This window comes from Anopheles stephensi, chromosome 2 (assembly GCF_013141755.1).
Source record: "Anopheles stephensi strain Indian chromosome 2, UCI_ANSTEP_V1.0, whole genome shotgun sequence".
In the NCBI taxonomy this organism is placed as follows: Eukaryota; Metazoa; Arthropoda; class Insecta; order Diptera; family Culicidae; genus Anopheles; species Anopheles stephensi.
Window position 1 is genome coordinate 47,204,087 of NC_050202.1, and position 13,671 is coordinate 47,217,757.

General features: G+C 45.0%; 1 protein-coding gene across 5 annotated transcripts in view; it reads right to left on the reverse strand.

Annotated features, from left to right (window-relative positions):
* The window catches only part of LOC118506998 (unconventional myosin-IXa-like), a 63,121-nt gene extending 50,192 nt beyond the window's left edge, over positions 1-12,929 (reverse strand). Inside the window, exons 1-2 of one of the 5 annotated variants that reach the window (XM_036044890.1) lie at positions 12,777-12,918; positions 11,167-11,192 (exon numbers count right to left, since the gene is read on the reverse strand). The gene's annotated coding sequence lies outside the window, so the exon portion shown is untranslated. Of the gene's footprint in view, positions 1-93; positions 322-10,910; positions 11,103-11,166; positions 11,193-12,746 lie in introns of those variants that run through there. The other 4 variants (XM_036044885.1, XM_036044887.1, XM_036044886.1 and 1 more) reach the window with 4 other exon arrangements.
* Positions 12,930-13,671: the final 742 nt, after the last annotated feature.

Here is a 13,671-nt window from a genome sequence, read left to right on the forward strand (position 1 = left end):
ATCGACATGTTAATTTAGTTTTGGAAACATTACATTAATTTTTAAAAAATATATTTAAAAAAAACAAGAAATATTTGTCCATTTTCAACGCACGGCAAAACTAATAATCCGTCTCTATATCCGTCCTACGGTCCATACCGCCATGATAACACAACTCAACTGAATGATGCGGTCGTCGCACACGTACACACAATCAGCCTCAATGAATAACACACAGTGGGTCAGTTGCATTACATCTCTTTTGCACGGGTATCTTGCACAGCGAAGAAAGTCTTTTTTTTCCCAGTGTGACTCGAGACACCTTTCGCGCCGCAGCTTCATTGCCCTACGCAGGACACCAGGCGAGTCTCGCTTGCTTTCTTATCACTTTGCTAAACGCCTCACCATGCATCGCCATTTTTCACACTTCAGTCACGTCATGTTTTTGCTGGTATTTGACCCTTGTGTGGTGCACTAACTTGTGGTGCCACACCAATACACACATCCCGATTTACAGGACGGAAGCAGTCGCAAGATAAGGCTGCTGCTGCTGCTGTTGTTTGCTGCGCTTGTCTTCATGCCGGGCGCCACCCCATTCGGTTATCTCCTATTCGGTGAGTAGTCTCAACTCCGCCTGATCGTTCCTTCCTAAGGATGCAGTGTAATCAGTTTTTGTTGCTGCTAAGCAATGCGCACCAAATGATCACCGACTCAGCTTTGAAGTGCGATTATAATGCTGTCGATGGTTTAATTATTATTCACAGCAATTTGTAAGTACAGTCCCGGGCGTAAAACGTTCGTTTCCGATGCTTTTTTACAGCCGGTCGTTGGAAAGGATGCTGATAAGAACGGGCGACGAACAAACAAACTGCGCTCCATTAACGACGCGGCAGGCAGGTCTGAAATGAAAGACGAGCAAAAAGCATAGAATTATTTTATTGCGACTGTGCGAAGGTTTAGTGTTTTAAATGCGTTAACAACGAAGAAAGTAAATCAATGGCGGGGAAACTCTACCAACACACCTGCACGCATTCGGGCGACTTGTGAAGGGATGAAGGTGTGGGGTGCGGTGTTGTAAAAACCAAGAAAGCCGCTTAGACCCGCAATAATGACCGCAACAGACCAGTTGGTCCACACGCGGGTGTTGTGTGGTGTAATCCGTGGGGTGTTAGCTACCACCTTGTAGCAATACCCCCCTCCCAGAACCGACGGCGGCGGAAACAGTGACTCATGGATTACAGTGCTTTGCGCCAATCTCTGGTACCCCCGGGCTCCATCCATTTCACAGTTATACAGCGCCGGTACTGAGAAATGGCCGCAACCGACAGATGTTGCCGTAGATTAATACTGGCCAGCGGCACTCACACACAACAGCTGGGCTACTGGGTGCACCGCTGCTCGAAGGTATGCCCGAATTGCCAAACGAAATCAACCGGCAAACCTCCACGGATGATGGATTCACACGATCTCTGCGCTGTGCGCATCATCATCGTTGTGTGAGTTGTACATGCTCTACCTTCCTAAGTTCTACCGATTTTTCACTACCAGTGGCCACCACTATCAGCGGTAACATGTCTACTGGTGGGATCACTTTTTACCTGCCCTCTACTATCCAGCATGGATGAACGAGTACGATCGAGGTAGATCTTCCAGCTGGTTTTGGCTATTCTCAACCTCGCGAAGGAAGCCAAAAAGAAACTACCTTCGAATTGGCAAACTAATAATTGCATATTGCAAAAAAAACTAACGAAAACAAAACAGCATCAAGTACTGACGATAAGCCTTGTAAACGCTTCCTCCATCAATTCACCAACACCTGCATCAGCAACGAGAAATGGTCAACTCTAGCGATTAACCTAACCGGGCAACGTCCGAACTATGCTATTTGTTTTGTCTTAAAGACTTTTCAATTCTTATTCAAGGCTTATTTTACCACCTATATTGGTCCCTAATATGTATTCCTTGCTACAGGAGAATGATCCAAAAGAGTTTCAGTACGAGGTCCTACCGTGTGAAACACCCGTGAGGAATAATAATGGGCAGGGAATCTGTAGGGTCGGTCCAGTGGGCTATACGAAAGTGGAGCTGATTTCACACGTCAGAACCGGGGATCAAACCCCTTAAAGATCGTTTTTCCGCACGCAGGACAGACGTTTTTTTGCTACGGGTAAAATCAAGCCACAGAATGCCAGCAATGGCAGACCGAGACCTTTTGAGATTGTTATGCCGAAGAAGAGGAAGGAGATAGCCTTAAAAGCCTTCCTGCATTCTATTATTAATCGCCTTGAATGTCCTTGATTCACTTGAAACAAAATGGACCAAAGCCAAATTTTCATATTATTATCAAAAAAGCTTAACTGACAACTATCCCATCCCTAACAATTCTACTGTAGTAAATGACAAAGCCTTACCGACATAGGAAAAAGACTGAGCTCTTTGTACAACGGACAGAAATATATCTTACTATCGCCATAAATCCATAAAGCCGACCGTAAACTGATAATGATTATTGACTCGTAAAACGCTCAAGAAATATTGTTCAACGACAACTGAATCTCGACGAAAAACCCGCTGTAAACTACAAAATCCCAAGATTGAAATGATACTAACATAGTGAGTCAAAGGGCCCACAAGTCATTCAATAAGAAGAATCTTGGGCATATACTAAAATCAAAAATTCTCTACCAGACTATTCAGAGTTCATATTAAAATTAATTTAGAAGGCACTCCATTTCAATACAAGTCCGAACACTCACGTAACAACATTTCCAAACATCTGGTCATACATTTCGCCGGTACCAAACGCCACGTCTTCACATTTTCCCAGAATCCATCGAAGCCTTGCTCACCGTTTTCATCATTTGCCGAACAAACGCCACTGTTGCCATACGATGCAAAATGGATGGTAACAACAGTCGGAGGAGGTTCAACAGAGCACACCGCCCTCAGTAATCAACTTCGGACAGACACGTAACTAACCGATGACATAAAACTCCCTCCGCTGCCTTCAGTGTCGGGGGGGGGGGGGGGGGGGTTCTGAGGAACGCAAAGAATTCAGTGTCCAAAAACACACATGTGTGTGCTGGGCACCGGAGAGAGTGTGTCTGCTATTATTGGGCAAGCGTGTAGCATCGTCTAACTGCCGTCGCCACCTCCAACGCTCATTAACCGACGACGTCTTGAGACCGGAATGTGAAAGAATGGCAAAGTTTTGGCGGGACGGTATTTTATTTTTAACCAAAAATCCCAGCGTCCATCACGCCGATTCCCGGCTGCTGATTGTTTCGCTTGTGGCCGACAAGGGTTGGCGAAATATTTTTAGTACTTCATTTACGCGTCTTTTGTAGTCGGCGTTTTAATGTCTACCAGCTGCTTTCGGACGGGTGAAGACTTCTCGCTGACGATGACCGAATGGGACATGAATGTTGGGAAGTTCGTCTGCTTTTCTCTTTTTTTATTTTTATACCAATTGGTAGCGAAAATGAAACAGAAATTTGTCTAAGAGTGGTATATTGCTTACAAGAACGAAAACATTTGATTAGTCATTAGGCAGCTCTTTCTCGAAGATCGACGTGCTCCTTTTTGACATAAACCGTTACATAAACCAAAATGATTAGATCAGCGACCTCGATCGGCAAATCGTGTTTGAACTTTATCTCCGGCAAAGCAGACTCACTGGTACAATAAAATATTTAAACGCATCTTCGACCATGAAACTCACTGAAGCGCTGAAGGCCTAATTTAAGGAGATGAACAAAAAAAAGAGGCAAAATGACCTACATTTAAGGACCAAAAAAAGAAAACCCTACTCCAAATCAGCACCAAACTGTGTAGCTTATACTAGTACAATTTAGATAGAAAAAAGAAGAAACCTTGAAATAAAAAAGCGGAAACGGATCAGGTCTTATTGGTTCCTCTTTTTTGTCGGTCGAATCAGGAGAAACCGACCGAAGAAAGAAAAGCCGGCACATCGTATACACACACACGCGCACATATGATTCGATTAGGCGTTAATTGAACAATTCGTTACAATTTGTTTATATTGTCCTCTTCACACTCGTCTTAATTTTTGAAGCTCTCCCACCCATCATCAGCCAAGCGCCGCCGGGCCAAGCGAAAGTTTGGATCCAACGGGCAACGGAGATTCGTCCGGGGATGGTTCATCATCGTTCGTTCGTGCGTTACGATTCCATATAAATCATTTTTTGGTTAAAAACAAGTTTCGTTCCCTTTCCATACAACGCAGTCGTGCCCCACCAACAGGGCATATGTGAGATGGGCAAGTGAGAAAACCGATCCACCCATCACCATCTCCCGATGTGTGCTCCCATGCGTGGCCCATTGGGTGGCCAAACTCCATTAAGTGTACCGTTTTCCGGTGCCACAGGTGCCATACGCCCCTTCGTATCTTTACCCCTCTTTTTTTAACTCACGTTCCTCCCTATCTTCGTTTTGAGCGAAGCTATTTTGATTTGATTTTATTTGCTTTGCAACATTATTTTGGTAATTCGGTTAATCAATACAGGAAACCTCGTCCAAACCAACCCCCCGAATTGGAGCGCGGCAAAGGAGGAATGGGCAAAAAGGAAAAGACAAGATAAAATTAAACCTTGCCAGCTAATTTTAAATCATCTGCACAACGATTCCGTTTCTACCGCAACAACATCACCCCTGGAGGAGGATGGTACGTACGTGAAGATGGAACAAAGTGCTCAACTATTAATAAAAAAAGGAAACTAATGTTAAGAAGCAGAAGATGGTGGAGTTTGTTATGCCGCAATAATAGTGAAGAGTGTAGTAATAAAATATAGTGTAATGTAAGGGAAACTGGACACTCACAGAGGTATATATGCCCTACACCTAGCGCCTCCTACAATCATCACCGTGACCTCAATTCACGGACATCAAATGAGTTCCCCCGCTTAGATTTCCTCTCGACTGCCAGAATTGCGCGGCAACTACCGGGAGAGGCATTGCTTCCATTTCGCGGTTCAGTTGCAGTTTGTTTCACTTCCGAATTGATGTAGTTCCTCCGTCTCGAGCATTATTACTCTACTTGTACAGTACATGTTTTCATCCTGCACATTATGCCACCCCACCGAGCAACAACCGTTTGTTTGGTCCAGAAGAAACGATCGAGAGCGGTCAGCTGTGTTTGTGCATATCTGCACAATGCACTGAGAAAAAGAAAGTGCATCTAGAAAGAAAATGCCTATTATTGCCTTAATCGGGTCTAGGTTCTCTTTTCACTGCGGTATACCCATGCACCCACTCGATTCAGTGTTGACCGCAGGAGAGAGATCGTTGCGGCTCCGTTGCGAGATCGGATTGAAATTATAAGGCGCCGGAACAGACTAATCACTAGCAACAAAACACACACACACTGATGGTCAGTATAAAAAATGATTCATCTTTTCCGCTGCTGCTGGTTTTATGGATGGAAATAGCGGAGAAGATCTATTGTAACATCGAACAATCGGTATGGCAAGGTGATTTTGTCCGACAGACCTACATTCGAGTGAGGCTCTGATGCCGTTTTCGAGACTAACTAGTGATATTCGGAAACTTTCGCGGACTCTGTTTGAGATTTAGTGGACAGGTACAACTGCACTCCGCCTAGAAGAGATCCGATCGTTCATTTTGAGTTGCTCATAGTGCATAACCCAAAGCTAGTCCTAGCTTCGACAGTTGAAAGTTTTTTTCAAAGTATAAGTTGTTCGACTTGACATCTCATCAAGGGTGGGTCAAAGTATAAGCTACCTACTCCAATGCTTGGGGCTGCGAGCTATCGGGAGGCTCGTTCAGATCAACAAAGGCGTGTCTCCCGATAAGCAAGATAGCTTAAATATTTAAAGAAACCCCGAACTACATAAGGGACCCAGCATAACCGTCTTCGCTTAGATTTTGACTCTAGCTCAAGTCAGTAGATTCGACCTATTGGTGGCCTCCAACTATTATTCTGATTAGTACCCGCAAGAGACTTGATCGGCCACTGCTTCACATCTGGCATTTCATGGGTTATTTCTTGAGGATTACTGGAGATATTTTTCATTTTTCTAGATCGGGTGCATTTGGAACGAGAGACAGAGCTCTTATTGCGATCCACATGTGCCAATTGTGGATGAAAATATGCCTATCTTCCTTCATCATCATTCCATTATAACGCTATCCTAACTGACACAAATGAGGCGGTCCGGTGGCCAAGGCGACAACGGTGCCAGTCTTCACACGGCAGGACCGGGGTTCAAATCCCATCCAGACTGTCTCCCCCGTACGCAGGGCTGACTACTTGGCTACGAGTAAATTCAAGTCACAGAAAGCCAGAAATGGTAGACCCCCGAGACCTTGCAAGGTTTTTAGTGCCTAGAAAGAAGAACTGACACAAAAAAATACTTGAACTCTTAATTCATCCCATCCATCAGATTTACCCATACTATAGCGAAGAGTTCACCTCTTTATGCAATACCATTTAAATCATGTCACTTCTTAATCATCTGACTAACAGGACCCCTTTTCTCAAGATGCGTCCAAGTACAATTAGTCCGTTCTAGCTAAAGTTAATAATAACCGGTTTGTACTCGGTCCAGAAAAGCGAACCGAACCGAACTGAATCTCGATTGCAATTTCTAATTAATCCCTTCCAGGTCACGTTACTACAGAGAATATTATTTTTAGACTTTTGCGCTCTCTGCCACAATCACAAGGCGGCGGCCGGCACTTTCGTTCGGAGATGCGCAACATGCAATGGTATTTTTATGCGTTCTAAGGTGCTTTACACACACTTTGCATCTCCCGGCTGAGTGGCGAGATAGATAGTTGAGGGCAGAGATGTATAACACAGTTTGCCTTTTGCCGATGTGGCCAATCAGGATGTTGTTTCGTATTATATCGATCGGTAATCAGGAGTGCATCAAAGCTTCGTAATTAATCCAGGAGCTCACTGTTGAGGATGTAATGCCTGTGCTACGTAGTGAGGCAAATGTAACGAGTTTGGATTAAACATGACTAATAGCTTTGCGGAAAACTCTCACATCAAAGATAATAAGAATTTCAATATAAATATTTCCAATCTGCAACATTGAACTACAACAATCATTCAATGAATTCAATTCACAAGCAGTAGCCGTTACACCACATTCTTCACACCGCAACGAACATTCATTGGAAAATCCATAATTTTACAATCAGCAAAAGACATTCGCAAGCAAAAAGCACACGCTGGAAGCAAACAACAGCACTACTCTCTTCTCCGATTAGTCAACGGCGCACATGCACTGGGACCAGTTTTATGGGCAATCTTTGCCAGACACGAACGCAACAAACACCGGTAGCACACACGACGCGTAGAGGCAGATGAGTCTTTTTCTTGGAACAGCACTCGAAAATTTTACACGCTGAAAGCAGTGAATTAGCAATAAGCAAGTCCGTTCCATGCCGGTCACAGGCACAGGAGATCCACGCTCAAAGACGGTAAAAGTGTTAAAAATGCACAATTCCAGACATCCTTTATGTTTTCACCCACGGTTGGAGAGCATCGGAAGACGAGGAAGTAAAACGCAAGGGCAAACAGTTACTCATTTGCCGTTTCGAGTTTGGTTCTGTCACGAAGGCACAATGTGTGGTCTAGTCGTCTTTCTGGGCGACATCATCGTCCCCATGGCAGGACGGTTTCAGACAGAAAGAATGCATCGAAAGCAAATAGGAAAGCAAACAAAATGCAAAAGGAATGTTCCATGTGTGAGAGTATTTAGACAAAACGTTTAAGACCTTGTGTTATGACTATACTATCGCTACTTTGAACCGATCACATGTTATTGCTATTTAATGACAAAATAAAACCATTACAATGAAAAATATATTTTCTTTTGCATTTTTTATAGATAATTTCATATTTTTAATGACTACTAGTTAAAGCCGACCTAAGTGTCAAAAAAAAATCGTTTGCTCCGTCACGAATCTCGTAAACGACTATGGGCGAGCTAGATGTCCAAACCGAGGAGCTATATGATCTTGTTGTCTAGAATCAGTTTAGAATCTTAGACATTCGCAAAAGTAAAAAAAGTTCAACGAAGTTGGCTGATCCCTCCACCAAGAACCTACGGAATTCTTGGTATGTCACCTCGTCTAGCAACTGACATCATCTACCAAGAGACTGTGTCCTCTAAACAATATCATCGACGAAAGAGTCTTCTAGTGGTTTATGGTTCCCAAAACTCCCCTCATAGCCGATCGACTTTTCACCAAGTACAATAAGCAAATTTTAAGAAAAATCAAGCATAACATATCATTGAAATCTATTGAAACAACATGTTCAAGACCCAACAAACTCATTTTAAAGTCTATTTTCCCAGCCAACAGAAGTAAATTGCTAGTGCATCTCTCCTAATTCAAACATCCCCTCGTTGCACACTACCGAACGCTGTAGATTACACTAAATTGTTTAATTTAACTAAAGCCTCGTTGCTTCCTCCAAACTCCATACCACCATGTCTGTATCAACCGAACCGGCCCCAACCCGTAGGACGGGAGCTTATTTTGACAGCAAACTGACAGCTCCATTGCTACCGGACGCGCGCTTTACTCCGACTCTGCATATTGTTTTGTTTATTGTTTCTGTACCACCACGACTACCAATGCCGGGGCAAGTGCAATGCTTCATCGCCCATGTGTTTAGCAGCGAAACTACTAATCCATGTAACGTATCACAACCGATATTGTACATCAAACTTATCCTCCACTCACTGGAGCAGAGATGATGGGGGACGCGTAAATAAGCGAAGCAAATGAAAACAGCCTTGGTGGCCTTGATCAGTTTCCTTGCTTCACTTCTAACTACCACAACATGGGGCTATGGTATGGCGGCACCGTCCCGAATGCACACACCAACAAACACAACACTCTTTGGAGCAATCTTCGATCTAAAAGGTTCGTCCTCACCCTCCGAAAAAAAAGGTGACTAATGAGGGGATGACTGGTGGCTCGAATCAGGAACAAAATGTCAAAGGGCAAAATGGACGTGTCCTTAGCTCGCGATACCCTTCGCATCCCATCCATTCCACACTCACACTAGTGCGAAACGGTGGCGTTGAAAACACCGTTGGGGAATACACTCGTCGTTTGGGGAGTGTCAGTGAACCGAAACAACAGCATTCACCATCAAACCATCAGCCCCCCGCACTTGCCCAACACTCCCAAGACGCTCCCCTCGGACATGGGTGTAAAGTGTATGAAATCAAGAAAGAAAAAATGAAGTAAAACCAACACAGACAAGGTCCACAACACTGTTGTCCGTTAGCCGGCACCATTTTACATCGCAGCCCGCAGCCTTAGCCATCTTCATCCAAATGAGCTCTGTGGCTATGTTCAGTGGGCTGGAGCGCGGTGGAGATAGAGGTAGTTACGGTGGAGGTAAAGACAGTGGCGGTCAGCGAATTTATTGGAGCAGTAACAACACAACAACAAAGTGGTAGAGAAACATGAGAAGGCTCGCTGGAACTGGTGAATGAAATCAACCGCAACTAGCCAACCTCATATCACTTTGCCTCATTAGGGAGGCAGTGAAGTAGTAGTAGTAATGGTTGTAGTAGTAGTAGGCCATGCGAAATGGGAAGTGAAATGGAACAAACAGGCAAGAAGAGTATTGAAGGATGACAGGAAGATGTGAGAAAACCGAGTGAGCCGGAGCGAGAAAGTATGAGAGAGTCGACTCACCACTATTTGAATGAAATCTACGAGTGGTGTGTTGGTGTGGTCCTAAGTAGCGCCTCCGACCTTCCGTGTTAACAACAGCAAAAAAAGGGTAATGAAACTTTGACACTTCCGCTATTGATATCGGTGTATATTTGTCCTAGCTGCCTTTCGCTCGATGGTCGTGCCTGCTCACACCAACGAAATAGAGGCCTGTGGGTGGGCATTTTCCTTGCCACAGGACGAACGGTGCGCGCATGTAAATGTACGCCCACGCACCGAAAATTCCGCGTGGGGGACCAAAAAGAGAGTGAGAGAGATAGAGAAAGAGAGATTCCTCATTCCGAAACTGATGAAGTGGTACAAAATATGTATTTCAGCAAGGATATTTCGTCTTCAATAGCATCAAATTGAAGCGAAAGAAAAGCAGTCTATGGTTACATTGCTTTTTTTTCTTGGCTCCCGCATTCGAGGACGGCAAAGATGACGGCGGTGTGCGATGTTCTCGACATCTCATCTAAACAGCTCACACCAGCAGTAGAAGATGCGTGAGATGCGTGAGAAGAGTGAAATGATGGTGAACACACACACTCAGAGAAAGACATTACAATGCCAATGCGTCGCGTTGTGTGGGTTTCTGCGGCTGGTTTCTCCACAGGGAAGGTGAAAGAAGCCGTGAAGCCGTCGTGAGGGAAAGTAATCTTTCACTTCTTGTTTTGAATGTGAGTCTCCCACTCATCATGGCGCCACAGCCACGCATACATCCATGACGGATGGTTAACAATAATCGGGGTGGTGGATGCGATTGATTGGTGTGGTGTGTACGCACCATTTACACGCAAACAACCACACACACTTGCACTAGCATCGTGTTTGATTGCGTTTTTGGATGGATGAAAAGGGTTTTTTTCCGTGCGAAAGCGAAGAAGATTGTAAGAAAATTGCAACTTCTACTAAGCACACTTACCATTCGAAACCTAAATCGCCTTGGACACTCCCTCTGCAGTAAATTCCTTCCTCTACCGGTATTTCGCATAATGAATCCAGCTCCAAAGTTGATGATGATATGGGAGTCGAAATCACATAAAAGCATTCACATTCGGGCAGGTAATCAAACACACAATCGTTCGTAGACAAGGGTAGCGCGATAAATAAAACACAAAACAACACACAAATCAACAACAGATTGCTCCACCGCGCCCCGATAGTGAGAGATCATTACTTCACTTGCTTCTCGCGCTCACCTCACAACACATCAACAGCAGCTCACTCTGCGTTCTTCGCTTCTTCTCACACACTTTCCAAACAAGCAAGCGATGGACGGACGGACACACACTCTCACACAATCTTCACGCATTCAACGTGAACCGACACACCAACAGAGTGAGTGTAAATTGATGGGGGTTATCCGGACACACCACACACACTTTCCATAACCCGCTGGACACACACTTGCGAGAGGCCTAACTATTGAACCGAAGCAACGAGATAGGCACCCACTGTAACTCGAAGATAACAAAACAAAACTACACACTACTAAAAATCTCAACCACGGACGAAGAGATGGATGGTGTAATCTAGAAGCCCGTCGCGAGATATCTCATGGAGAAACATGGTCGACATAAGCGGGTGCGCGCTAAGTTTTGGACGATCTTTCTTCGCACTACAATGTCGCCGATGGTGTGTGTATGTGTCGGTTGGTTTTGGGATCGATGATTATCCACAAGCAACACCAATTTGTAGGCTGGAGTGATTCTTTACACAAATTATGTTTCTAACGGACAGCGACGCGGTGACGACGATTCACTCTGCTTTGACGGATCACGCTCACTATGCACTGAGCGCCCCACACCGTGAGAAAACGCGCACCTGCTACTTTGATCAAACATTTCTGGATGCTTTTACGATGCAAAATCACATCCAACCTGCCCGATAGATGTTCCACTGCAAGGAGATGTCTTTTTTCGCCGCAAAAATGGGGACGAAAGGATACAAATGTAAGAGATAACTAACACGGCATCGCCCCCGTTCGCCTTTTTTGCCTTTGATTTGGTGAGAAAACAAGCCCCACACGCTCACCACTTCGGTGCACCAACATGGAGCACCAACACACACACACATTCTGCTCGGCCTGCCCACTGGAGAAATAGATGAAGGAGCCCTTGGCGTGTTTCTTTCTTCTTTTTCAAGCCAAAGAGACGTTACTTGCTACACTGTCATCATCATCTTCGTCATCGTCGTCCCATCCCGTGCTTTCCCATCACGGATCACACAACTTCACATCCTCCCGAAAGGGGTGTCACATACGAGCCTTCTTCAATATTGACGTCGCCGACCCATCTCACGCACTTATCGTTCTCTGCCCATCGTTGTGTTGGTTGGTTCCGCCAACACCACCATCTCTCATCATTTCCACGGCATTAACTGATTTTATGCGACTGTCCGCTTCTTTCCACTGTGTTCCCCACCTCACCCACCCAACTACTCCTTCTTCTTTTTCTTCCACCAACAACATCCAACCACACACACTCACACACACACGTGCGCACATACACGCAATTCGTAGATGAAGATCGGATTCCAACGGATTCTGGTCTGGCTGCTGTTGCTGCTGCCGTCTCTTAAGAAAACGGACATACCAACACACACGCGCGAACGAGCGACGGCGAACACAGCACGCACACCATCATACGCACGACACGGGAACGGCGTTTGACCACGAACGCATTCCTCGCGAATCAACAGGATAAGGCGTGAGCCAGGGTATGCGATGGGGGAGGCGGGGAGTTCGGGAGGAAACAATAGGGAACTGGAAACCGTTCACTGTTTGACCCTTTGCCAGCACATTTCCACTGTTCAAAACTAACAAACGAATGAAGGAAGAAAAATCCCACTCGTCACCGTCACCAACTGCAACTTGGACAACTCGTCGACTACGAGGGCCGATGATGATTATCGTCGCCACACACTCTCTCTCTCTCACGGTGGAAAAGTATTCTTCACACGTCCAGTTTTTTGGCCGTCGCGTTGTCACACGATCGCATTTAATGGCTTATCGAACACGAAATTCACGCACGAACCGCTTTTTCCACACTGATCTGCACACTTACACCGTGAAATTGGTCTTTTTTCTGCAGCCCGTAGCTGGAAGCGAAACACACAATTGAGAAAACGGTCCCTCAATGTACGACGTTCATTCCGTCACAGCCTACTACTCTGCTTCTTGGACACAGCAATGGTAAAGAAGAAACAGCCATCATCATCATCGACGGTGGATGTACTGTGGGGCGAACACGCACACACCCACACCGTCGAGCTACCCAAGTAACAACACCTGTCCTGTCAAGTTGGTGCTGCGCTTCAGACAGCTCGCTTCGTGTACGATGGGTTATTTAACTGGCATAAGGTGCGTGAGTTAGAAATAGTAAGTTTAGTGATATTATTGGACGAAAAGGAAATTGTCTTATTATCTATAACAACAAATGGCTCTAACAGAAGACATTTTATCTGAGGAAAAGGTGTTGATTTTCACACGGCAGAACCGGGTAAAAATCTCATTCGGACCTTCTCCCCGTACGCAAAACTACCAGACCTCTAACAGACTGGTAAGCCAGCTATGGGAAAATTAATGCACGAGTGACGACAAGCGCAGCAAGACCTCTTGAGATTGTAGAGACAAAGGAAAGTAGCATTTAAGACTTAATTAAATGCAAGGTAAAAGACTCGAGAAGGCCCCCCCTAGAATCTTTTGTGTGCAGCACTGTGGCCTGTCATTTTTGTTGTACAGTGGGATTTCTGTATGGTCAAAACCCATTTGATGTAAACATTGTGCATTGTTCCTTAATACTGTTAATAGACAGCGAGTAGAACTTGATACGGTAAAAGACTCGAGAAGGCCCCCCCCTGACAAAATTTGTTAGGCGCTGTAGGATTTACGCCTAAAGGTATGCAATCCGCAGCACACGTTGCGGAAGCTTCACAGTGAGCTTTCAGTGTGCTTTCAGT